General features: G+C 48.3%; 1 protein-coding gene across 7 annotated transcripts in view; it reads left to right on the top strand.

Moving 5' to 3' along the window:
* The window catches only part of PTPRE (protein tyrosine phosphatase receptor type E), a 167,367-nt gene that overhangs the window by 71,344 nt on the left and 68,629 nt on the right, over window positions 1-27,394 (top strand). The window contains exon 1 of one of the 7 annotated variants that reach the window (XM_067709053.1): window positions 122-166. The exons of 3 other annotated variants lie outside the window; for them this stretch is intronic. The gene's annotated coding sequence lies outside the window, so the exon portion shown is untranslated. Of the gene's footprint in view, window positions 1-121; window positions 167-383; window positions 401-14,587; window positions 14,869-27,394 lie in introns of those variants that run through there. 3 more of the 7 variants (XM_067709055.1, XM_067709054.1, XM_067709060.1) reach the window with 3 other exon arrangements.

Raw genomic sequence — 27,394 nt, 5'->3', positions numbered from 1 at the left:
AAGCAGTTATTCTCCCGCAAACTGAGAGTAGAAACTGACAGCCAGTTGGAAGAATGCCTTTGGATCTGATGGTGACAAACAGCTCAATCCCTCATTTATTTCCATTTCCATTTTCCCCCAGGAAAGTTTCAACATTCTTCCAAGAAGTACCTCCTAAAAGCGTCCAGTAAGTAATTGTTTGTCATATAGCAAAGGCATGGATGTTGAGCTGTCAGAGTTTCCATTTAGAGGAAACAGGAACATAGCTCTCCTGTATAAACGCGTGTCTCATCTCTGAGCTCCCAGCAGACCCAGTTCAGAGCTGGAATTGTTCTTCTTGAAATCCTGTTCCTGCTGACAGGAAAACATGGATTCTCACAGGCCAGGATGGTTCCCCAGCGTCGTCCCCGTAGGACAAGAGGTAAAGGGAAACTGAAAGGGGAGCCTTTCTTGTCCCTTGGGATTTATGTCATGGTTTATTTTTATGTAATGTAACTCCTAAGATATTTAAAAATTGGGTTAAAGAATATTATCAGGACGCCTCCGTTAAATGCAACATTGGCACGCACTTTGGTTAACTTCGTGCAGCCCTGGGCAGGAAATCTGGTACTCATGCTTCAGGAAACTGTTCAGTGCACCGCGGCTCGGCCAGGTGGTGCCTGGGGATGGTACAGAGGAACGGTCTGCTTTGGGGCTGCTAGGAAACCGAGTAAGGCTCACTTTTTAGGGAAACAATCCCCAACTATTGTTGGGGCCCTGGGTTGCCTGGATGACACATCAAAATCCCACCCATTTTAAGTTGGACATTTTCTATTTTTATAATCAAAACCGCCCTCTTAATTTTCCTTAGCAACTAGATTTGTGAAGTGGCATTTCAGTTAAAAGTGACTCACTGAGAAAGTGGGAGGTACCTAGGTGGCCGGGCAGCAAGCTGGTTTTCCAGGAGCTGGTGTCTGGGTTCACGAGGGCGGGGCCAGGAGTCTGGGGCCAAGGTTGTCCCGTCTGTGTAGCTGACGTTGTAGGGACAGATGGCATCGTCAGCTGCAGATCTGTGCCGACTGCCTGGCTAAAGGCAGCGTTCACACTGGGGAAAGAAGACAAGATGTTTATAAACCCGTTGGGTGTGTGACTTACAGAGAACGTTCTCAGACCCATTGGGCCACAGAGTCAGGAAGGAGTCCTGCTACCACAGGGAAGGGTCACAGACCAGCCCCCACTGGATATGGCACCTCGCCCCCAGCTGCAGTCCCATCCACGGGGGACGTCTCTTTGTGAATCGGGACATTCAGCCAGCAGGAGACTCGGTGCTTTCTGTTTCAAAATTGCCAATCGGGAGTGACTTTTTAAAGACTGCTTATTGCGATGCAGAGTTTGCTATAAACTATTTAAAATGTTGGGAAAGGAAAGGTCCCTGTGGAATTGCTGAACAAAAATGTGTCGCATAATGGTTTCTCTGAGTAGCTTCTCTCCTTTTTTTGAATCGAAATGAACATAATCTAAAACCAGAACTTGGATTCGTGTTATTTCATGATGGGGACTGATGGAATTCTAACAACCTTTAAAAAATATGTTGACGGTATTCAACTGATTTCAGACAACTCTCCCAAGACTGATCTGCTCTCAGAAATGGTACAGATTTTGTGTTCAGGTCTTACCTATATGTAAATATGTTTAAAGCTGCCGTGTTGCTGCTGAGAAGTTAATTCTTTTTAAAAACGTCACGTTGCTGGAAATTATGATCTGCAAAAGCAGGACTTGATCTATTTCCTGTTTGGCCGGATAACGTCGTAAATGCCTTATGCTGAAAACCTAAATGGCATTGCTGGTAACTCACGTGCGTTCATCGTCCTCTTTGGGCCTCATTGACACCTGGGCGCAGTCTAGGTGTGCGTTCTCACCTCCGCCATAAAGATGGGGCGACAGAGACTTGGGCAGGCATGGAGGGGTGAGAGTACAGTGGGAAGGGGCTCACAGGTCCCCGTGTTCCCTGCACTGAGCCCAGGTTCCTCTCAAACCTCAAAACCAGTCAGGTCTCATGACCACCTCCAAAGGTAAGGTGCAGACCTGCCAAAAAAAAAAAAAAAAACACCCAACAACGCATTTTCCATTACGGAAAATGTGATTTTTCTGTTATGAAAGTAGCAGAGCTCATTACTAACTAAGAACATATCCTGTGGATTCTGCAAACAGTTTTCTGGTAAATAATTATATTTGGGAACACTTTCATGATCGCCTAAGTCGATCTTGGCCAGGGTTCCAAACTATTTCCTCGTGTTATCTGCTGACCGAATCCAGTTTTCTAATCTCTTCCCACACGCTTGCCAGGCTTCCTTTCGGCGTGGCCAGGAGTCTGTCCATTCACTCGCCCAGCGTTTATCAGGTGTCTCCTGCAGGCTTCTGACTGTGCCACCAGGTCTTGAAAAATGCAGCAGGAGATCGTATAGTTCTGATATCAGGAAATATTGCCTGCGGGGTGGATATTTGAGTCCTTTCTTTAGCAGTTCTGATTGTGTGTTCTGCGCAGTAGCCTAGAAAAGGATTGGTCAGAAATCAAGTTTAGTTGTAGAAAGCTGAATGACTTGGACGTGTCCCTTCATGCCCTGAGTCACACCTTCTTTGTTTAAAACATAAAGAGCCCTGTGAGGACTTTTTAAAGGTCCCTTTATGACATAAAGTTCTGTGATCGAGGGCAATGCTTCTCTGGATTTTGAGTTAACAGCAGAAATGCCCCTCAAGTAACCACTGCTGCGTATCCTCCGTGTTTGGGGGCTGTCACCTTCATTGCTTTCCCTTCTGAGATGAAATTTGTACATTGTGATGTAAAGATTTTATGATCTTTGCTTTGAAAAGGAAGCCGCTGTGTGGGTGCTTTCTCGTCCCTTCTCTCTCTTATTTGTATTTGCTCTCCTGCGGCCCTCCAAAAGAAGCAGGAACCTGTAAAAGAGGGTTTTATTCCTGGAAAACAATATTGGAAAAGCAATCTTCTTCTTTCTGTGATGGTGCTTACATATATGCGGGAAGTAAAAGCTGGGAATCCGTGGGTTTTGATTTTAAAACTTAAGCAGATACATTAGTTAACAAAACAAAGGTCCTTTCTCCACTGTTTTGCAATCCATCCTGGCAAAGGGTTCTGGGAGCCTGCTATGGTGTATTTTACCTGAAGAACTGACGGACGGGGAAGGTGAGTTGCTTAATCTCATCAGATACCATGGAAACCCCAGTACCACTCTGCTCCCCTCTTGTGAGAGTCCTCCAAAAACAATCCCAGCTGCAAAGTGTGTGTTGCTGAGATGAAGTTGGAGATCCCGAAAGCACACAACGTGAGCGTGATCAGGTTCAGAGGCATCACTCTTTCCAGGATCTATTTTTGGCTTCCTTCCAATGTGAAGCCAACCCGACATTCTGTTGTGCTGTTTCCCGCTGTGGGTGGATTTATTTAATTTTTCATGAGTGATTCACTACCCATGGCTGTATGTTTTCCTCCTGTGCAGCTGAGGATTAAGTCATGTTTCCTTTTAAAAATTATTTTTGTTAGAATCTGAGCCATGTGGCACTCAGAGGGTTTGAGACCTGGGACACAGTAGTATCACTAAGACAAGGCGCTTAGCTTCCCCGGGCTCTTACAAAATGGCAGTGATGGTGTCACCCTGTGACTGGGATGTTCTCCCCCAGAGGGGACTGCGTCTTATCAAACAGCCAAAAACATCTCTCTCTATAAAAATGTTTTTGTAAGTTGTGTGATTTTTTTAAACATTTTTTTTCACTTTGCAACAAATCCATTCCACTTGGAACGCCACGTGGTAGGTAGGATTCCCTAACAGAAAGCCTAGTAACAGAATCAGTTTCCATGCAGGTCCACGCTTTTCCCCCCGAGTGGCCTCTGTCTGCCTGGCTGGGTTCTAGTAACCCCCCTGTGTCCATCACCTTAAGTGACAGTAGCTCTGGACCGCAGAGCTGTTCTGCTCCCGTCTCAGGCTCAGTCCTTGCCAGACTGTTTCCACTCAGTGGCATCTCAGCCCTGCTCCTTGAGATGCATGAGGAGTGAAGATCATCTGTCTTTACCATGAGGCACTCCCTCCTGGCCCGAGCACAGACCAGGGATCCTCCAGAGAAGCAGTCCAGGCGCCTGCCCTGCGCCCAGGGCTTCCAGCGTCAGATCTCCACAGTGCTGCCTGACAAGATGGGTGAGCACCAGAATGGCAAATGCAGGGACCAGAAAGGTCCGGAGGCAGCAGGAGACGGTACAAATCAGAGAAGAATAACAAAGGAAGATGAGGATGTGGCGGGAGGGCAGGTGGGCAGCTCTGTGGAGTCAGTCCAACCAAACAGCATGACCAGAAAAGGAACAGAGGAGGGGCCGGCCTAGGGGTCAGAGGCTCGCCGTCTCTCCCGACTGGCTGGGTGGCTTTAATCAAGTCGCCCACCTCCTAAGAGCACTGTCTCCTTAATCGCCCACCTCTGGAAGGCTCCGGCATTCTTTCCATCCAAGATGGGACCCCAGGAGATAGCAAGATTCTAGTACAACATTAATAGCACAAAAAGTCATCTGTGTTCTGGGTGAGGACACTGGAAAGTGCAAGAGGCCATGGCTGGGGGGTTGCTTTTCTTTAGGGACGATCTGCCTTTAACCAACATCCTAGGTTCAGGCTCAGGGCTTCCCCGAGCTGTTTCCCTGCAAAAGAGACACCCCTTCATCAGGGTGGCTGCTCCCGGGCCTGGTAAAGCTCAGGAAAACCAGCTTCGCTGAGAGCCAAACTGCAGGCCTGGAGCAGGAGCCTCCGAGGCTCCATCCGTGTGTAGGTGCACCGCTGTCAGACCTTCAGCTATCACACCAGACATCCAGGCACCGCGCCCGAAATGCACACGGCATGTCGGAAATCCAAATACTGTGCGGGAAACCCAAGGACCTGGTCAGAAAATCAAGAACTGTATCTGGGCCTTTGTAACGATGGCACAAATGGGAGTCTTCATTTTCACCAGACCATGGGGAGCCCTTTCTGAAATTCATTTTAGAGATTAAAAAATTTAACTTTTATTTCAGCTGGGCTGTAACACTCCTTATAAAAAAAACTGTGTCTGTTGTATATATCACAGTGTCCCTGGCGAATCTGAAAAAAATGTTGAAATTGACCCTAATCACAGAACCCAGTGGGCTTGACTGAGGGTGAACAGATGATCGAGGAAACGGTTCCTTGAAATTTCTACACCAGATTCTGGGAAAGTCAGAGAACCATATCAGTGGTGTCTGAGAAATCGTGGCAGTGCTCTCCAAAAATCCACAGGAAAGGGTTTCCTTCAAGGGTATGGTTAAGAGAGAATTAAATACTAATCTTGAGGAATGAAAAGTCAAATTCAGAGAATGGTCTGATGGCATAGGACTGCCTGTTCAGCTTTAGAAAATGCATATTTAAAAATATAAAACTTCTGTTTTCTACTTTTTCCCATGATTTATGTAATGTGTGACACTTAACGTGAAACTAATGCTTGATTGGATCCTTGCAGAGGGACAGAGAACAATGGATTTGGCCCTCATGGCTGCCTGTGACATGTAGGGGCGTGTCAGCTCCTGGAGGACAGCAAATGTCCTAATTCAAATCCCCAGGGGTGGCCTGGCACCTAGCAGACCTCCGCATACAGTGGATGAATGAGTAAATGAATGAATGGACTGAGGGAGAGTGGGGAGCGAGGCAGTTAGCAGAAAGAAAACAGCATTTTGCCTTCTCCGCAGCGCCTGGGGCGGCACTTAGCAAGACCAGGGCCACCTACAGAAGATGCCAGATTGCTTGTTCAAAAAGCAGGAAAAAAGCTTTCTCCTTTCTTCCGTGGTCTCTGGACCTGCCACAGTGTTTTATACCTTCCACTTAATGTCATGCTCCCTGGGGGTATGGGGATTCTCTCAGGCAGTAGAGACCCTCAGAGATGCCTGGCACCTGCCCTGGAACTTGGCAGGTGGCGTTTGCGTATCAGGGGCCAAAAATGGACCTTTAGGAACCAGTCCTGGGAAGGGGGCAGAAGGTGTGAGTCGAGGCCCCAAGCCCCTGGCAGGATGCAGAATTGTTCCGTCAGACTTCACTTGCCAAACACAAATTCAGAGATAAAATTCTTCCAAGTTCAAGAAAGTGTCTGCAGCATTAAGCCCCAGGCCGTGAGCCCCTTCTGAGCCTCCGGTCTCAGACCCCGAAGCAGGCTCTGGTGTGAGAAATGGTGGTCAGAGCACTGGAATGTTCCCCCAGGGCATTTTGCGATAAAGGATTTCACCCGCCCCCCCCCTCCCTGGGAACATGATCTATTTCCAGCTAGATCTTTACTTCTCCCTGCTTCCATCATTAGTTTCTGGAAAGGTCTCCCCCCCACCCCCGCCACCGCCAGCGCTGCCAGCCCTCTGTATCTGACCCCCAATCCCAGGTGACTTTCTGCCACCCTGTTTCGATTTCTTTATATTGTTGTGGAAACGCTCACTACTCTTTGGAACGGCCATATTCACCCACTCTCTCCCCTTCTAGAACGTAGGCCCTGTGAGGACAGGGATCGTGTCCCTCTGTCCCTGCACACAGGTGCTGGCACGTGAATGAATGAATATGCTTTAATACTCCTGACACTGCTTTAGCTCCATTTTGGAGCAAGAGGGATATAAATAAACAAATGAAGGCAATTAACACCCCCAAGATTTCCAGTAAATCCCCCAGGATTTCTTCTGTCTAACACCAGACTGGCTTCAGTGATTTCTTTCACAGGTGAGGCTGAGCTGGTATTGTTTTCTCTTGTGCCTGCGTGGCAGGTGTCAAATGGGCATGCTGGTACTTCTGGCCCACTTTTTGCCTGAACTCGGGGGAAAGCAGTGTTCCAGGTGTGCACTGGTCCCCAAACCAGGCCAGAACTACATGTTTCAACTCCATTTGGGTTTTTTTTTTTTTTTTTTTTTTTGCAGTACGCGGGCCTCTCACTGCTGTGGCCTCTCCCGTTGCGGAGCACAGGCTCCGGACGCGCAGGCCCAGTGGCCGTGGCTCACGGGCACAGCCGCTCCGCGGCGTGTGGGATCTTCCTGGACCGGGGCACGAACCCGTGCCCCCTGCATCGGCAGGTGGACTCTCAACCACTGCACCACCAGGGAAGCCCTCCATTTGGGTTTTTAATGGCAGTTCTCTTACCCACCCCTGCACTCATTTTAGGCAGATTCCTAAGAGCTAAGGGGTATGCTTTCCAATCAAAGCCACCTACACGCCTTGAAATTCCTTGTCTTGAAAGGGATGTGCTTTAGGTCAATCAATTAAAGGTGTAGTGTAACATGAGGACCTGCCACCCACCAAAGGTTTTATACACCAAGGAGAATGACCGAGGTTCAAGCCCCGCACAGCACAGGGCTGAGCGGTGGGGAGTGACAGCGGGACCCAGCTCTCAGAGCAGCCCCAGGACCCAGGGGGAGAGGCGGGCGGGGCTAGGCACCTGGATTCGGAGAGCTCTCACTGCCCGGGACCCCTAATTATCACCTTCCTACACCAAGCTGCTGGTCGCAGCCTTACCCTCCCACCAGTCCTGGGGGAATAGGTGACATGGGTAACTGAAGAAAATACAAGGAAATTAGGTGAAAAAGACCTGAATGTGCAAAATAAGTCATGCTAGCCTGAACTGCCCCTGCGGTGTGGAGTAGGATAGGATCCGGAATTAACAGAGTTATTTGTAATGAGGTGGATGGACCTAGAGTCTGTCATACAGAGTGAAGAAAGTCAGAAAGAGAAAAACAAATACCGTATGCTAACACAGATATATGGAATTTAAGAAAAAAAAATGTCATGAAGAACCTAGGGTAAGACAGGAATAAAGACACAGACCTACTAGAGAATGGACTCGAGGATATGGGGAGGGGGAAGGGTAAGCTGTGACAAAGCGAGAGAGAGGCATGGACATATATACACTACCAAACGTAAAATAGATAGCTCGTGGGAAGAAGCTGCATAGCACAGGGAGATCAGCTCGGTGCTTTGTGACCACCTAGAGGGGTGGGATAGGGAGGGTGGGAGGGAGGGAGACGCAAGAGGGAAGAGATATGGGAACATATGTGTATGTATAACTGATTCACTTTGTTACAAAGCAGAAACTAACACACCATTGTAAAGCAATTATACTCCAGTAAAGAGGTAAAAAAAAATAAAATAAAAAAACAAAACAAAAAAAACCCAGTGTATTTTGTGTTATCCCTCAGGGGGGTTGGTCAGAACCCCCTGAATTTCAGGCAGGTAAGCTTTTAGCACTTTTGCAGCCCACTGTCATAGAAGGAGTTACATTCAGAAGCCGAGTCTCACCACATCGCTGTATTTTTAGAGAGTGAGAGCGCCATCCCCTCCACGACCCACAGCCCTCATGAGCCCTGCAGCCTGGACCTCGGACTCGGCTCTGTGACATCCCGGAAGCTCCTGGCTGCAGGGGCCTTCCTCCTTGCTGCCTGGGCTTCAGACACGTTGAGTAAGAGGCAAAGCACACCATCTCTCCAGGGAAATGGATGGAGCAAAATCCAGGAAAACAAAAACAAGGGAACTGCCTATAGCCAAGTGGGTTGGCATATCTCACGAGTAGACTTGGTGCCTCTCAAAATCTCCTTATCCTCAGAACTCAGAGCACCTTAAGCCAGGAGCCGTGCTTGGGCTTCTCCTCTCTGAGAAGGATGACTTCGGATCTGTGTGGCTGGGGGTTGAATACTGGGGTCATCCTGGCTCCTGGGAAAGGCTGCGGAGAGTTCTCTGCTCTGATGGAAGGTGGTACCACGGGATCGATGCTGAGGGCAGAGTGATTCTTCCTGGTGTGTAAAACCTATGATTGATAACAGGCTCTCATCTCCGACTGCATCTTCAGTTGACTGATTTAAACATAGCCCTTTTCAAGGCACGGGATTTCAAGGCCGGTAGGCGGCTTTGCTTGGTGGGCATAGCCCTTGAATCTTGAAATACATCAGAACTGGATGGAGCTATTTTTCTCCCTCTGAAGCAGAGGAGGTTAGGTCATGGTGGTCCCTCTCCAGGAGGAGAGGGTGCAGCCCGGGGGCTTGCCAGAATGTGGGTGTCGCAGCCCGGAGGCCAAGTTCAGGGTGTCGCAGCCCGGAGGCCAAGTTCAATCACCAGGGGCTGCCTGACAACCAGTGAGTCCTGTGCTTTGTAGGGCCTCCATGTGAAGGACTTAGGTCCCAGAGGCCCCTAAATTCTCAGGGTCTGTGGATCCGGAATAGCACCACAGAACTACTGGTACTCAGCTGATGGCCCAGAGCCTGGAGGCAGGGTTTGGAACCGGACGGTACCCAAGGCTTCTGTAGTTTCATAGATAGATTGTTATTGCATAGATTGTCTATTGCATAGATAGATTGCAATAGATTGTTATAAACACCTATGAAATCCCCTGTTTTCCAATGATGCTGCAGTATTTGATTAATGCTTCTGGATGACATCACAGGATGACTGAAGCAAGCACTGCTTGGAGTTGTGGTGAATTTGCCGAGCATGAGAGGAAAATTGTCAGGTCAGGAGCCTAATCATTTTTAACTTGTCTCATTTGGCATTCTGTCCGTGTTTACACTCAGGCTACACACTGGGGAAAAAAAAATCCCAGACCACCTTGAACGAAATGGTTTTGACCTCTATTTCTAAAATGTGTGTTAGCATGAAACAGGGAGCTTTCTCTGAGGGTTCAGCAAGCAATCTCCTCCACCTGCTTCTGTCTTAGCTGCCAACCTTGGGTATTAGAGTGCCAGGTTTCTCTGGGAAAATTCATGTCATGGACATCTTGTTGCCAGGAAGCGCACCATTCACTTTTCATCTCAAGATGATGTAAAGTCTCACATGTTATTCCCAGCGTGGATGCGGAGCAGTGAATGATGTCTAATTGTGTGGAAGGGGGAGAGCTCCTCTAAGAAGCTCCTCTAAGAAGGATGCAGTGTCGGAAGCTTCCGTCGCTCCGCAACATTGTAACTTAACTTCTGTTTCACCAAAGGCAGTTAATTGGGCTGAAGACTCTCGTGCATATGATAGTAGAGAGAGGGGAATATCTTCAACCCGCCCTGATAAAAACATTGCTTCCACTGTAGAAAATAAACCCCTAGGAGAAGATTGCGGATGGGGGCAGGCTGCATGCTGCATACCAGGGGGTGGCATGTGGAGGGAGATAGTGGTTCCCCCATTTCTCCTGCATTATACTAACTTCAGATAAAGTCTATTCAAATTGCTCAGGATTCTAACCATACAAACTCCAGCTTAAGGATTTTTTTTTTTTTTTCAGAACATCAGCACTGGAGGCTTCCCCAGGTTTTGTAACGGTGGTGCCTCAATACGGAAGCCAAGTCAGTGGGTCCCCCTCCATTCAGCACACCCCCCACCTCTCAGCGGCCACCCTCCGCCTCATTTCGTGTCCAAGCTGAGCTCAGGAAGACCCTTCTTTCCCCTGAAGGAGGAGTCAGAGAGGTGCAGAGATGGCTCAGACCACACACACTCAGGCTGTGTACTCACACACCCAGGCTGAGGCGCCCTGGCTGCTGGGAATCACTCTGAACGTTACAGCCATCCTCCCTCCCTCCCTCCTTTCTTCTTTTCTCCCTTCCTTCCTTCCTTCCTCCCTTCCTTTCTTTCTTTCTTTCCCAGTGCACAGTGAAAAAGGCACACAAAGCAGAAAAAAAGCACTAAGGGTCTTAAAATATAAAGCTTGTTCCTTTCTTCCACAGCCTCTCTCGACTTGCCCTGGTGGTGTTTTTTTGCTATTTTTTAAATTAATTTTTTATTGAAGTTTAGTTGATTTACAGTGTGTTAAGTTCTGCTGTACAAAGTGATTTAGTTATACATATATATACATTCTTTTTTTTTAAACATCTTTATTGGAGTATAATTGCTTTACACTGTTGTGTTAGTGTCTGCTGTATAACAAAGTGAATCAGCTATACGTATACATACATCCCCATATCTCCTCCCTCTTGCGTCTCCCTCCCTCCCACCCTCCCTATCCCACCCCTCTAGGTGGACACAAAGCACTGAGCTGATCTCCCTGTGCTATGCGGCTACTTCCCACTAGCTAGCTATTTTACATTTGGTAGTGTATACATATATATCCATTCTTTTTAAATATTCTTTTCCATTATGGTTCATCATAGTATATTGAATATAGTTCCCTGTGCTATACAGTAGGACCTTGCTGTTTATCCATTTAATTTTATTTATTTATTTATTTTGGGCTGTGTTGAGTCTTCGTTGCTGCGCGCGGGCTTTCTCTAGTTGCGGCGAGCAGGGGCTACTGTTTGCTGCAGTGTGCGGGCTTCTCACTGCGGTGGCTTCTCTTGTTGCAGAGCACGGGCTCTAGAGAGCAGGCTCAGTAGTTGTGGCTCGCGGGCTTAGTTGCTCCGCGGCATGTGGGATGTTCTCGGATTGGCAGGAGGATTCTTAACCACTGCGCCTCCAGGGAAATCCCTATCCATTTCATATGTAATAGTTTGCATCTGTTAATCCCAAACTCCCATGCCGTCCCTCCCCCACCTCCTCCCCCTCATTTCTTTATGAAGTGGGAGTTGTGAGAAGTGTGTCTGTTCATCGCTGCAGCCTCAGTTTCTTAGGCCCCCACGGCATTCTTTCCTACGTGGAGAGAGTTCTCTTTCTGTCCCTAAAACAACAAGCTTCTCAGCTTTGAGCCTGGCCAATCTTAGTGTCATGGCAAAAACAGAAATGGAAAAAGGCAAAAGAAAACAAACACCAAACAAATAGAGTGTCGGAAGGAAAAAAGACCAGAGTGCACAGGTAACATGAGTTCAACTCAGGTTAACTTAATGAATTGGGGCCAAACTTAGATTTGGCATTTTCCTTGAAGTTTGGCTTTGGTAAATGACCTACCTGCCTTTTCCAAAACGTGACCTCTGAAATCCAATCCCGGTGATTTGATTTCTCCCCTTTCGATGAACACTGTGGTGTCAGGAGTGCAAGCTGGCTCTCAAGACCATTTGCAGTAGGAGGTAAGGACAGCCGGCTGCTCACCCTGAGCGTCCAGATAAATTTTGTGTTTGCTCAGAAGGAAACGTGGTGAAGTCCGTGTGCTCCAAAGGAAGGCTCCCACATGCCATTTTCCTGGCCATCTCCCATTTCCCTCCTCTGCTTTGGGGCTGTCACGCGGTGGACACCCCTCCCACAATCTGGAGTCAGGGCTAGAGCCTCAGAGAACCAGCATCTCTGAGTTCAAAGTGAGTTCCGCACTTGAACGGTTCATGCTCAGGAAATCAGGGCTTAAAGACTGAAAAGTCAAATCAGTAGTTTCATTTATTTAAGCTTCACAGGTTAGAGACCTCAGGAATTAATAAATAAGTACATGGACATGTATTAGTGTGCAGTTGTGTGTCTACTAGTTACAAGTAAAAGTAAGATAGGAGACTTTAAGATGAATGCAGCAGAGGTTCAGTTAACATAAACTCCCAACAATAAAAATGTACACTTCCTCATTTCTAGTCGTATTACTTTTGCCTTTTTTTTTTTTTTTTTGCATTCAAGAAACATTTGTTGAGTACCAGTGTAAGTAGATTCAGGCAACTAATTGCTTTGCATCTTTTTTTTTCCCATTTTTTAAAATTTATTTTTTATTTTTATTGAAGTAAAGTTGATTTACAATGTTGTGTTAGTTTCAGGTGTACAGCAAAGTGATTAAGTTTTTTATATATAATTCTTTTTCAGATTCTTTTCCATTATGGATTATTACAAGATGTTGAACGTAGTTCCCTGTGTTATACAGTAGGTCCTTATTGTTTATTTTATATACAGTAGTGTGATCTGCTCATCCTAAACTCCTTACTTTTGCTTTTTGAAAAGCATTTCTCAAGTCATTGGAAATAGTAAGAAATCTCTCCTTAAGTTAATGAAGGGAAACAAATAAGAAATTTTTGGATGTGTCCTCTTGTTGTTTGAGATCTTGCTGCGCACGTGGGTGCTGGCACACACAGACGCTTTCGGCCGTCCGCATCCGTCACCACCGTGAGATGAAGATGAGTTCAATTAACTAAGTTTTACGCAGCCAGGTGTTCGTTTTCCGAAAAAACCCGTGCAGGGTGATACAAATGGTTTGATTTAAGTGTGTGGCGTGACTGCATCGGGAAGCAGTGGAACCCCAGCAGCGATACTGCAGCATCACCATGGCAACCGGTGGAAATAATGGCCCCCTTCGGGAATAAAAGAGATCTCAAATCCTGTTGCAGGCGAGTAGCATTGGCTGTCTGCCGTAGAGATGGTTTCTGATGATTGTTTCAGAAATTCCTCATCAACAGAAAATGAACGAGAAGTGGCGTTTTCAGAAAATGAATGGATTTACAGGCAACTAACGTGCTCATCTCAGGCACCCAGGAAGGCAGGGTGGCGATCTATTCCGTGCGCGCCGCTATTCCAGTAGCTGCTGGAAGCCTGGTCACTGGCCCTGCCACACAGAACACGTCTGTAGGGCTGTTGTCGACCTGTGCTTCTTTTATAGGCTTTCCACTTCGGTCTGGATTTTTTTGCTTTATTGGAGGCAGAAATAATTGGGAATTCAGTGAAAGAGAATATGACTACCTAGCACAGTCCTTGGTAGATAGGAAGCACTTTGTAAACAGTGCTTCACATCACATTCTCAGGACGAAATGAAAGTGCCTGGGGCTGGTCGGAGGAATTGATAGTATTGACAACAACGACAGCAGCAGAGGTGACACGTAGCAAACCATCCTCGAGACGTTGGGTGCCGCTTTGGTGCGTTTATGTCGGTGCTCCTTCCTGAAGATGTGCAACTGGTCAGACTTGTCTGCACAGCCTTTTGCCTCGTGCACTGATAACCATGTCCATGGGAAAGGCACTTTCTTTATGAAGGGGCCACACTTCCAGGGATACAGCTTGACCCACAGAATGTGAGATAAAGAAGCTCCGTAAAAAAAAAAAACAAAAACTTCCACTTCAATGCAAGAGAAGGAGAACTTGGTGAGAACAAGCAGCTCGGCAGCTTCGGTTTTTCAGATAACAGACTTGAGAGTAACACTTGGGAGTCCGTTTCCCTTTTTATTTTAGGAAGTGCTCTAGAGAGAAAACAGAGATCTTTCTGCTATAAGAAGTTCTCTCTTCAAAGCAGCATCATGCCCGGAATAGAATTTTCTCTTAGAATTTTCTCTAAGCTAAGTGGAAAACTCTAGAATAAAAGATTTTTACCTTTAAAGCCTATTTGGGGGAAAGGCTCGCATCATACGTGTGTGGAAGAGTTTTCCTGCACGTTTTTTTCACTTTCAATTTAGTTTTGCCTTGAAAGAATTCGGGGGAAAGGATAACATTAGTGGTAATTTTTATTTGGAAACTGAATCTGAAGCATGCCGGACTCGTGATCTTGCCATGTCTGTGCTTGCTGTCTCTGGGCTGTGAACCCCGCTTGTCCTGGGCGCTGGGTGTTTTCCCTTCCTCTGCCTTTTCAAGCGCAGTGCACCGGAGGGTTTTGATGACCCAGCTGGGACCGCCGACTGCAGCAGCCAGCAGCTGGGTTGTCTTGCTTCCAGCAGCCAAACTGCTTCTCTGCCACCTTTCTTCCTGATTTATTTTAAACTTAAAAAAAAAAAAAGGAAAAAAGGGCACTCCACCACTGCAAATTATACATTTATTTGCAAGTGTTGATTTCAACTAGAGATGAGCCCTCTCTCCTGACACTTTTTCCCCTGCTGGATTTTGGGCTCTGGTTTCTGATGACATAGTCTGGGTACTGCAGCCACTAGCCTCAGAAGGAGAATTACAGAGGGAATCCCCGCGTAAATTACGTATTGCCTTTTGCATCAGTAGCCTGCTTGGAAATGTTCAAACTGTCAACCGGCGAGACTCCAGTGCTGTGGACATGGGTTTGAATGAGTTGATCACCTAGGGGCTGTTCAGAAAGCCATGCTCTGTAAGTATCTGGGGATGCACAACACAGACGGGAAAAGGGATTTCTGGAATGTTCTTTATGTCGCTGGTTTTGGTTGGGAGAAAAATGCATTTTCCAACAGCTTTTAAAATGTAATACCTAATGTTGCCTCTCACTGTTAATTTAAGAATGTCACAGCGCTTCTATTCTTGGTCAAGGTTGTGTGTGAGCTTATGCGACCAGCTTGTGAAATGTAACATCCGTGCAGGTGGTGGGTGAGCAGTTTTTACAAACGATTGGTGCAGATTTTCTGTCTTCCTATGCGTTAAATTGCTATTTAACATATAAGTATTCTCTTTCACTTAAAATACAATATCTAAATGTTCTTTAAGCAAAGAGAACGTGCTTAAGATTTTGGACATGCATCTTTCAGCTAACGTGGAAATTATAAAGACATTTTAGGAAATATTTGACATGAAAGCCGACTAACCAATTAAAAAATGGGAGGAAGAGATTTTCTTCTCGCTGTTTTCTTTCTTTCCTTCCTTCCTCCCTCCGTCTTTCTTTTCCTCTCTCTCTCCCTTCCTTCCTTCCTTTCTTTCAATTTCTTTCTTTCTTTCTTTCTTTCTTTCTTTCTTTCTTTCTTTCTTTCTTTCTTTCTTTCTTTCTTTCTTTCTTTTTCTTTTTCTTTCTTTCTCTCTCTCTTTCTCTCTTTCTTTCTCTCTTTCTCTCTCTCTCTCACCTTCTTTCCCTCCTTCCTTCCTTCCCCCCTTCCTTCCTTCCTTCCTTCTTTTTCTCTGTCTCTCTCTTTCTTTTTCTTCCTGCCTTCTTTCTCTCTTTTTTCTCCTACTGCTACAGTTAAGGCTGTATCATTTTGTAATTGCACCTGTTCTCACAGTGACTGTATGTTTGATAGATGCTCAGATTACTTTCAGTTGCTAATGCTGCTCTGTGGGTAACTCAGACACAACTGCCTTTGAACTACTTTGGATACATATGGTGAGAACAGGCTTCCTGCTGAGAAAAAAACATTAGGTTGCTTCCTACGAGGTGGTTCATTTAATCAGTTTATCCTGGAACGTCAGTCTTTCCCAGCAAAGTAGAGGGAACCCTTCCAGGCTCTGTACACTCCTGGAGGGATGGCCGTTCATCCCAGTGTTGCCGTAAGGACTGCACCTGCTCGCTCACTCGGGACCAAGCCTCTGGCGGCGCCTGTGCCCGGTGGCTGGAAACTGCCGTGCCAGGGCCGGCCTTCTCCCCGGGAGCCCTGTTAGAAGGGCACCCCTGTGCATGTGGGCCCCCAGAAACATCATGAATGAAAAACTTCATAGCACTTTGCCTCTTAGGTGAAAGTGCGTCCCTTACCTTCCAGCCAACTTAGGTGCCGTCTGGCTGTTCGTCACTAAAGAGAAGTGTGTGTGTGTGTGTGTGTGTGTGTGTGTGTGTGTGTTTGCGTGCGCTGTGTATGGGGCAGCACACAGAAAAGAGCAAGGGACCACTTCTCTGGGAGTTGGAAGCTAAGAGCATCCAGTCATAAAGTCCTGTTCTTTCACACTGAGTGGCGTGGGTTTTGGCGTCCTGGAAAAAGGCTCACGGTTAGGAGAACCTGAGCTGTTGTTCCCACGGTACCTTATCCCAATAAGGCACAGGGTGAATTTTGCACGATTTTTCTGCCTTTTGATGTGATTTAAATCCACCTACTCCCAGTATGGCTTTGGGGGCTGTGAGGTGGCCTGGGGTAGCTCCCACTCTGTCCCCCAGATCCTGGGTGGGCTCAGGGCCCCGCTCCGTAACACAGGCAGACTAAGGACTGCGCCTTCCGTTTCCTGCCCCTGGGGACCTCCCGGGGGCGCTGAGGGAGATAACGTATGGGAAAGTTCTCAGAACCAGGAACACACGGAGTCTGTGAAAGTCAGCCCCTGCTGAGTAGGGCCGCCACGCGGCAGCTTGACGTTCCTCTGTAATAAGGGGTCTAAGGGCTGAAGGGCTTACGGTCTCACCTGCTTTCCCCTCCCCCTGGCCCCCCTAAATAAACTCCCTCATTCATGTTTCAGGAAGAGCGCCCCTCCTGTCTGATGTCCGGAGGGCTGGCCACTGCCTCGGGACTTCAGTTACAGTCTGTGACCCCTGGGCAGGCACACTCCAGCCCTCGCCCCCTCCCTAATCCAGAGCCGTGTGTCTGCTGAGCGGAAAGCTGAGCTGTAACAGAGTGTGAGTGTCCCCCCCGCGTTGGACCGCACCTCTGTTTGCTTACCTGAGCTGCGGGGAAGCTGCGGGAGGGAGCCCGTCCTGGGAACAGGTGATGAAGGTTCCTGTTTGCAGGAAGTTTGTGTAAAGGTGGCCCCCCGTGCAGGAGGGCTCCAGAGGTACCAGGGCAGAGAGAGAGTACTCTTCAGGAGGAAGCAGGGGTGGGGATCACTCTGCTTCAGGGCCCCAGCGATTGCAAGGGGGGGTCCGAGGAGGGAAGACGCAGCAGTGGGCGCGTTGGCCGGAAGAGCGGAGAAAGCGGAGACCTCAGAACCCAGGAAGGCAGGGCTGCTGCTTCTCTGCTCACTGTCGTCGTCCCTGCTCCCGGCATCCTGCCTGGCGCATAGCAGGTGTTCGCGCAGTTGCTTCTACATAAACGAACATGAGCTGGTGAACGAAGCAACCTCAGTTGGTTCTGCAGTACTTGGGGGTGATACGTCTTATGTGTGATGTGTTTTGCCTCCCTACGAACAGGCATGCGTAGCTACGTAGTTTGAAGTATGGAAAAGCGTTGCAAGAGCCTTTGGATCAGAGGCTGGGTTGAAATCCTGCCCTGTCACTTCCTTGCTTTGAGACTTCGGGAGTGACTTGAGCTGTGGAAGGTGGTACCTTCCTCTTTAGTGGCTGAGGGACTGAGATGAGATGATTCCTGTAAAGCGCTCAGCAAACTGCCTGGCCCCGAACAGCCTCTGTAGAGCATCACTGTTATTGTTATTATTTCTTCCTTCATATTCTCCTAATTGCACTGGGTAGCAGTCATTTGTATTTCTTTGGGAAACACATTTAAAAAGTCAGCCACGGGCTTCCCTGGTGGCGCAGTGGTTGAGAGTCCACCTGCCGATGCAGGGGACACGGGTTCGTGCCCCGGTCCGGGAAGATCCCACATGCCGCGGAGCGGCTGGGCCCGTGAGCCGTGGCCGCTGACCCTGCGCGTCCGGAGCCTGTGCTCCGCAATGGGAGAGGCCACAGCAGTGAGAGGCCCGCGTACCGCAAAAAAAAAAAAAAAAAAAAAAAAGTCAACCACGCTCGGGGGAAACAAACTTTCAAAAATGTTTTCTAATGTGTTAAAGAAAATATTCGCTCTGTCGATTTTAAAAGCAGCATAATACTGAGGCAGTTTTTAAGTCTAAAATAATCTTAAATAGCTGGAAGTTAAAAGTGCATTTCTACTCCATCCGTTTATGGCTGTTCACACGCAGACATAAGGTGCTGGGGTTCTGCCAGGGTTTTAAAATTAGAGCAAAGGAAATGGGACCCAACTTAATTAGTATAAATGTTGCCGTGTGACTTCTAATAATGAGTGTAATTTGCAATGCATGCTCACCATGTAATTTAGCACAATGGGACCCACGGAATGTAGGACTAGTATTTAATCAAGAGAAATGATTAATGCAGAAAGGGATGAAGTTTGGAGATTGGAATCCTGTATAGAAGCCGTGCGTGCCCACTGGGATATTCCGCCTGTAGCACCATTTCCAGCACCCCTTCCGGCCCCACCCCAGAGGAAGCTGCGTCAGCTACTGAGCTGTGTGACTCTGGCAAGTTACTCAGTGTTTCTGCGCCTCAGTTTCCTCATCTGTGAAGTGGGGACAACAGTGGTCCCAATCTCTTATTGTTGCCGTGGAGATTAAATGAGTGGACAATGGAAAGCCCTGGGTATGCAGCGCTCAACCAGTGTCTCGCCGACTCTCACTTTTGTGACTGTTGTCATTCATGACGATCTTGGATGCCGGGCTGGGGAGGGTGGCTTTTATCCCAAAGTACAGTATGGGGTGGTCCTGGGATGCTCTGTCTTTATTGAGGTAAAATTCACATCACCTAAAACTAACCATTTTAAAGAGTAAAAATCAATGGCATTTAGTACATTCAGTGTTGTGCCGCTATTGTGCCTACCTAGTTCAACACGTTTTCATCACCCCAGAAGGAACCCTCTGTACCCCTTAAGCGGACGATCCCCATTTCCCCTTCGCCCAAGTCCCTTGGGATCACGAATCTGCTTTCTGTCTCTATTGTTGGTGTATTCTGGTATTTCATAGAAAAATGAAATCAGACATTATGTGAGCTTTTTGTCTGGTCTCTTTCGCTTACCATTATGTTTTTGAGGGTCACCCAGGCGGTAGCAGGTGTCAGTGCTTCCTTCCTTTTCATGGCTGCCCTAATATCCCATCGTACGGACATGCCGCAGTTCCATTTAGTTTGTCCATTCATCAGTTGATGGACGTTTGGGTCGTCTTTTGCCTTTTGACTATTGTGAAGCATGTTGCTGTGAATAGTGGTGTACAAGTCATCATACTCCTGTTTTAAGTTTTTTGGATATATACCTAGGAGTGGAATTACTGGGGATAGAGTAGTTCTGTGTTGAATTGTTGGAGGGATTCCCCCAGACTGTTTTCCACAGCAGCCGCACCGTTTTGCGTTCCCACCAGTGGAGTATGAGATTCCTGTTCCTCCCCCCATCCTCGCCAACACTTGTTATTTTCTATTTTTTTTTAAAGTTTAGTCATCTTAGTGGGCATGAGTGGTATGTTATTGTGGTTTTGTTTCTGTTCACGTTTCCCTAACGATTAGTGATGTCGAGCATCTTTTCATGTGCTTGTTGGTCATTTGTGTATCTTCTTTGGAGAAATATCTATTTAAGTTCTTTGTTTTTTAATTGGGTTATTTGTCTTTCTGTCCTTGAGTGGTAAGGGCCCTTCATATATGCTGGATACTAGATCCTTATCAGAAACATAATTTGCAAATACTTTTTCCCATTCTGGAAGGTGTCTTTTCACTTTCTTGCTAATACCCTTTGATGCACAAAAGTCCTGAGATGGTTTTAGGTGGAAACAGAACATAGCAGTGAACAATTCTGAATCATGAAGGGAGAAATTCTTCCCTTCTTCATCCCCTTCCAGTCTTTCTCGTGCTCAAAGCGGGGAGAGGCTCAGTTTGATGCTACTGTGTCTTCAACACCTTCACACATCTTTTAGCAGAAAGAGAACAGGCTTTGGCCCAAGAGCTTTCCACGGGGCCAGTGTTTAGCAAGAATTGCTTCCCCTTCTCCACTGAGCTGATTGTCAAGATCATCACTATATATGGCTAGCGATGCTGGTTTTCCCATTTACGCTAATGACGAAGCGTTTCCTTTTAAAGCAGCCGCATAGCACAGGGAGATCAGCTCGGTGCTTTGTGTCCACCTAGAGGGGTGGGAGGGAGGCTCAAGAGGGAGGAGATACGGGGATATACGACGTATGTGTGTAGCTGATTCACTTTGTTATACAGCAGAAACTAACACACCATTGTAAAGCAATTATACTCCAATAAAGATGTTAAAAATTTAAAACAAAGCGTTTCCTTTTAAATACACGTATTTGGTTTTTTTAGGAAAATGAGTGAATGATGAGACAAAGCTTGTGATGGTGATGAGACAAAGCTTGTGATGGTGATGAGAGGATACAGATGCGTGGGAACTGCCTGAAGGTCCCTGGGCACAGAGGAGGGGTGGGTGGGACCACCCATCTGGGGATGGGGTGCAGGGTGGACCGCAGGTACCAGGCTGAGCGGGCATGGGAGGGCCACCTGGCTGCCACCACGGCCTCCCTGGGGTGTCCTGGGGGGTGTACCTGGCCCCGCTCTTTCTGGTTCCTCACTTAATCCTGATGACTGCCCGGTGTGGTGAAGAAGGTCTTGACCTTCAGGGTGAAGAGACAGAGCAAGCGAAAAGTGGGCAAGTCGACTGTGAGAAGAATGTGGAAGGTTGGGGACTGATGGATGTAGGGGATGAGCAGGAAGGAGGTCTGGAAGGACCTGGAAGGATCTGGAAGGATCCCACAGCCAGTGAAGGGGGAAGACGGGAAGACAGGGAACTAGAGGCATTTTAGAAATCTCTTCACAACTTTCTTAGCTCAGCGTCTGTATCCATTTCCTACGGTTGCTGTAGGAAATGAACACAAACTCAGTCACTTAAACAATAGATACGATTCTCCCACAGATTTGGAGGCTGGAACTCTGAAATCAAGGTGTCAGGAAGGCCCTGTTTCCTTTGAAGGCTCCAGGAGAGGTTCCTTGCTTGCCTCTTCCAGCTTTTATGGTTCCTGGTGATCCTTGGCGAGCTTTGACTTGTGGCTGCATCACTTCAATCTCTGCTTCCGTCTTCACATGGTGTTTTAGGGGGAAAAAACAGCCTTTCTTTCCTCCTATGTGTCTCCTTCACGTCTACACAGAACGCTTCACTACTGACACTTCTGGTCCCAAAACATGTGGAGGTTTTCTCCCACCAAGCAATTCTCCGTGACACCAGCTGGGCATCCTACAATTTAACTGGATTCTAACATCATCTGAAAATAGCATCAGATCCCACAGATGAAGGGATCCCTCCCACGAGATTGCTGCCCCTTCAGCACCTGTGCTTCTGACCGAGCGGCTCTAAACTGAAGGTTCCCACAATCCCTTCCTCGGGTTCAGTTAATTTGCTAGGGCAGCTCACAGAACTCAGGAAACACATCTCCCAGTTTATTAAAGGATGCGATAAAGGATACAGATGAACAGCCAGATGAAGAGATACACAGGACAAGGTCTGGGAGGCTCCTGGGCGCAGGAGCCTCTGTCCCCGTGGAGTTGGGGTGCGTCACCCTCCCTCTACATGGATGTGTTCACCCACCTGGAAGCTCTCCGAACCCTGTACTATAGTGATTTGTATGGACTCTTCAGCAGGCACGAGCAATCATTAACTCCGTTTCTAGCTCCTCTCCCTTCTCAAGAGAATGGGGCGGGGGGTAGGGGCGTGGGCAGGGCTGAAAACGTCAAGCTTCTAATCATGACTTGGTGTTTCTTGTGACCAGCCCCCATCCAGAAGCTCCCCCAGAGTTGCCTCATTAGAGCAAAAGACATTCCCATCACCCAGGCCATTCAAAGCATTTTAGGAGCCCTGTGCCAGGAACCAGGAGGAAGATCAGATGTATATTGCATGTTATAAATCACAATGTCACACGTCCTTCTCTGTGTGTGTCTCTCCTCTTCTAATAAGGACACCACTCATTAGATTTAGGGCGCACCCTAATCCATTATGACCTCATCTTAACGAATTACATCTGCAAAGACGCTGTTTCCAAATAGGTCACATTCGGAGGTTCCAGGTGGACAGGAATTTGGGGGGAGCACAATTCAGTGCACTGTGGCATCTGTTGCTTGTCCTTTTCCGCTGCAGATCTTGGGAGTGGTAACGATACTATTGGGCTTCCTAAGACCAAAGGGAGTCCCTGGACCTTCTCTCTGGAGCTCAGTTAGGGTCAGCACCCTCGGGGTCCCTGGGCATGATTTCACAGACCAAGGAGAAAGCAGACTCTCACAGGCAAAGGTCAATCTGAGCACAAGAATTTTACACACTTCTAGGAGCCCCTTAGGTACTTAACTAACTTTGACTTGAAAATCACTGCTTAATTTTAAGCCTGTTTCCTCCCATCTGAGCCACAGAGAAGTCGGGAAGTGTAGTCTTTCAAGCTTGCTGCGTCGTTACACAGCTTCTAGAAGCAAACCGGCAATGGAGCGGTATTGATGCTCTGTCGATACAGAGTTGCGTCTTTATTGAAAACTTTCCTGCATGGAGTCGGAAGACACCTGATCAGTACCCTGGTCCTTTCTTTCCATCTGGGTGACTTTGCCAGACCTGGGATACAGCAGGAAGGCGATCAGCAGGCCTTTGGGTGGATTAAAATAAAGAAGGAAGCCTCCCTCGGGGAATTGAAAGGCCCGCACCCCCGGGCCCCCATGACTGTGCCAAAGCCCTGTGAAAGGCTCCTTCACCAGAAAAAAGCCTTCTGGGTGGCTCCGCCCTAAAGCATTCTCCTCCTTCTCATCATCGGCATTCAAATAAAAGGATGCTCTTTGCTCAAGAGACTCCCCTCTGACACAGCCAGGTCCAGTGTCGCTTAAAGCGGCCAGACTCTGCTTGGCCTCAGCGTTTCTAAACACACTTGAATAAACTCAAATTCTCAGGGCCTGTTTCCTATTTTCCTGTTACCTGACTTCCTAGCAGATTGGGACAGCCATTTCCTTTGAGGTTTCTTTTCTTCCTTTTTTGGAGTAACAGAACAAGGAATCTCTCTCAAAGGACGTAAAGTTCTGCGATTCTATATTGATAAATATTTGAGGAGATGCAGCTGGTGTTTATAGAGATAGCAGTTGGGGAAAATAAAGCTCAACTCAGGCTTTTTTTTTTTTTTTGGTAAACTTTTTGGCCATTTCATTCCCTCAATGAACAAATATTTATTAAGCACTTATTTTATGATGCAGGGCCATTTCCCAGGTATAATAGTTAAAATGAAGTTTCTGAGTAGACCTGTTTGGAATCCCAAACCCACAACATGCTAACATCAGTTAGTGCCAAAACAATTCATGCAGTTCCATGACCCCCTCTGGGGGGGGGGGTTGCGGAGTTAAAGTAAATATTTTCAGTGAATTTTTGGAATTTACAGAATGTGTGTCCATTTGTCTTGAAAGGAAATGCTTTTTAGTTTAGATGGAGTCCTGCACTCCCTGTGCCTGTCCTGATAAAACATTACAGTGTTTCAGAATACTTCCCAGGTCTGGTGAGCTCACTTTGACCTTGGAGACGTGGTTTTCTAAAGTCTGGTTGTTTGAGACTGCCTGGGCTTGAATTCAGGCTCTGCCATTTTATGGCTGTGTGGCCTTGGGCAGGTTACTTAACCTCTCTGGTCCCTCAAAAGTCCTCTGCCATAAGACAGGCATGATGAGTGCCTATACTGTCTCAGAGAGCTGCCATGAGGGTCAAGTGTGTTTGTGTGTAAAGTGCGTGGACCCATGTCTTGGGCCGGAGCAAGTGCCCTGTGATGTCACCATCACGATCAGCCTCAGCATCCTTACTTGACCCTCACCTGCACGGCTCACTGTGCTTCTGGAAATGGTTGTCTCTGAAATAAGGGCACAAGTTCTGTCTCGGTACCCAAGTGCTACGTGGCTGAACTTCCTACTCCCGGTGCTGACTTGGGGTGGAACTCAAAGCTTGGTGTCTCCCCGCCGCACACAGGGCTCGCACTGGGGGTAGCAGGCAGCTGCCCCCAGGTAAGAAGTCTGCCCTCGCCTCCGCCCAAGGGACAGCACAGCGGGCTCTGTGCCATGAGCACCTGCCGTGGGAACACTGCACAGCAGGGACGGTGCATGGAGGCTTGTGGAGTCCAAGAGGCGTGCTGTCCGGGCGGGTCTCAGGCATCCTTGAGGGCCTGGGCAGAGCCATGCTTGGTAGATGCTGTGGTGGGTGGGTGAACCCCAGACATCTCACTGTCCCGGAACTGCCGGGCCCTTCTGGGGGTTTATGTCTCTGGGACTGAAAACTGAGGCCCCTCTTAGGTTTCCTTCCCCGACTCAGAACACCAGTCTGTAATAAGAGAAATAAAATGGATTCTGTTGCTTCTTGTTTGGTTGCCTTTGAGCTGAACATATTTTAAAGTATTTATTCGCATTCCAGAAAGGGTGTGAAAGGCTCTCTTCTTATCTTATGGACTCTCCCCCAAGTCTCATGAGGTCATTGTTTTGCTCATTTTACACACTCAGAGAGGGAAAGAGCTGGCCCAAGGCCACACAGCTAGAGAACCAGAGCTCAGGTTGCCCTGAACTGGTGGCCCAGGCTTTTTCCAGTGCTTTCCATGCTGCCGGAAGGGCAGCTGTGGTTTAAAGGATGCTGAAAGGAATGAAATAATTGGGGATTTGAAAACTTGGAATTCCCTAATTGTTTAAATGCCATTAATTAGATTGAGGGGGATTTTAGGCCATTTCTGTTGGGTCAGGTCTCATACGAAGACGTGTCTCATGCCAGCCTGGTGACCTCACCTCCATCCGTCTCTCCTAGTCAGGTGGACACACAGTGGATCTGTGGAGCCCTGATGCTTTGAGAGGGAAAGAGGACACTATGGAAAATTAGGCCGGTGACGGGCATAACTGAGACCATCCAAGGCAAGCAGGGCGTATGGTGCCTCTGCTCACAGTAACAAGGGCCATTCACTCTGCAAATCCTCCTGGGCAGCCCCTGGGCACCAGGCCCTCTGCTGGTCGTGAACCAGACCCACATCCCATCCTGGAAACCTGGTGGGTTTGGAGCACGTCTGCGCATGTTGTTCACTCACGGCCTCGTCTGAGCCTCACGTGGAGATGACACCCCAATTGACAGGCAGGCTCTCAGACAAAGTGGCAGGGCCGGGGGCTCCCGAGGCCAGCCCGGGCGGCAAGAGAGAGCAGAGCGCAGCTTGGTTCGGGAACTGACATTTTTCCTTGGACTGAGGAATACGAAGCTGCTCCCTGGGGCACAGGTACCGTCACCACACCAGGGACAGGCAGGCCCCACCCTGTCCAGCTCCTGGCCTCCCCCCTCACTTGCCCCCTTTCCTTTCCTCCCTGCCCTCCCGGCCTCTTTTGCTCTCTCCATCGCTTTCCCCCAAAACATAAATATCAAAGCAGTTGTCGTCAGTCAGTTTATTAAATAACTGATAACTGATCCATTACATGGAAGCAAGTGATAGGCCAGGCCAGCATGTCCTGGAAGTCTTCCGTCTTAATTAACTGCTACCTCTGCCCTCGGCCACCACTTTATTTGTACATAATTTGAGTTATAGTTTCCAGTAGAATTAATTTTAACGTGTTTGGAAGAATCGCTACGGCGGGAACAAAGCCAGTTTCCTGCACGTGGCATGCTGTCTGATTTATAGTCTCTCTCACTTCAGGCGAGGAAAGTCTGTTCAAGTGTTAAATCTCTTAACTGAGGGAGAGGTAGAGTGTCCACAGATTATGAAATAGAATTCCAGGCTGGGAAACAGGTGTGAGGATGACCGTTCAGGAGAATTCAGAGGCACCTCAGAATGCTAGTTACTAATCCCTTCACTGTAATGCATGGAGAGGATTATTAGAGAACAAATAATGGTCCTGGCGCTTGTGGGGTTGCTGTGCGGCGCTGTGCAGGTACCAGAAACCCCGTTTCTGGAGTGACCCTGGAAGGATGCTGGGTGGGTGAGAGCCTGACCTTATAGGAGGTGGGAACATTCTGGGTTGGAGTCTGGGAGCCCCGGACAGGTGCGGATGGGCTGTTCCCTGGCCTCCCCGCCTGCGCCACCTGCTGGTCATCTCTGCCGTCGCGTCCGGGTTTGCAGCGACTGCGCATGCGTGGAGGCAGGGTCCCGCCCCCGCCAGCATTCTTGATGCTTCCAAATTCGGGTGCAAGTTGAGCCAGTAAAACAAATTATAGAATTATAACACTTGAATCACTTGAAAGCTCCTTCTTGGACACTCCTGCCCCTCTGGGATATTCCGCTTTCTAACTCCACGCTCATTTTTGTGTGTCCGTCTGTCCCATTAGGCTGTGAGCATCTTAGGGGCACCTTGCACCCCCGGAGGGTACCACGCAGCTGTGGGTGCCTCGAACGTGCCGGCGCAGGGGCGGCACCCTGAACACGGGGGTTGTGTCTGTAGCTGCTCCCTCCCACCTGCTCAGAGCAGAACGTGGGCCGAGAGTTCACTTGCGTCCCCTGTGGGTCTTAACAGGCAGGCCCTGTGCCCCCAGACCACAGAGGAGGGGGGCAAGAGACTTGGCCCGGGGTGACAGGTAGAGGAAACAGGTGTCAGGGCTCTGCACTAGACTGGCCACCTTCTGGAGCCTCCCAGTGAGTCACAAAGGCAATTTTGGGACAATGAAATGCCCCGAGGAGAGTTGCCATCCTCGTCACTGAGAAGCCCAGCAGCTTCCTGGCCAATACGCCCAACTTCTCCTTGCCCTCTGCTCTTGAGGACAGACGCAGCATCCCCAGGACCCAACAGCTGAAGTATCCGCTGCTACCTTCTTCTCTTGCTTTGCCTAAACCCCAGGTGGAGCTCCTGACCAAGGTAGGAACAGGGGGAGACTCCAGACTCAGGAAGGAGCCCACCCATCAGCTTCTCCCGACAGCCATACCGCTGACTGCCTGGACTTCTGCTCAATTCAGGGGTCGTGATGATGCACGTACTACGCTCGGCAAGGTAGAGGCGTGGTTTCCTGCCCACAGGAACTTCCCAAAGTCAGGAATGGGGCACTGGTCCCTGAGGCATCCACCGTACCCAGGACGTCTATATCGAAGGCAAAAGCAGAGTAGACCTTCAAGTGGTCTGGTGTGGTCTCTCCCAACAGCCCCACCCTGACCCACCGAAGTTCTTTTCAGGAGAGGGCTGGCCCCCGGCCAGAGTAGAAATCCCCGGAAGGCAACATCTCTGTCTAATCTTGTTGATTAACAAGGCCACCTCCTATGCTCTGTGTCCAGAAGACACTCAGTAAATATTTGTTGAGTGAATAAACACGTAAACA

The sequence above is a fragment of the Pseudorca crassidens genome, chromosome 16, assembly GCF_039906515.1.
Source record: "Pseudorca crassidens isolate mPseCra1 chromosome 16, mPseCra1.hap1, whole genome shotgun sequence".
Taxonomy (NCBI): Eukaryota; Metazoa; Chordata; class Mammalia; order Artiodactyla; family Delphinidae; genus Pseudorca; species Pseudorca crassidens.
This window is presented reverse-complemented; position numbering and strand designations above follow the sequence as displayed.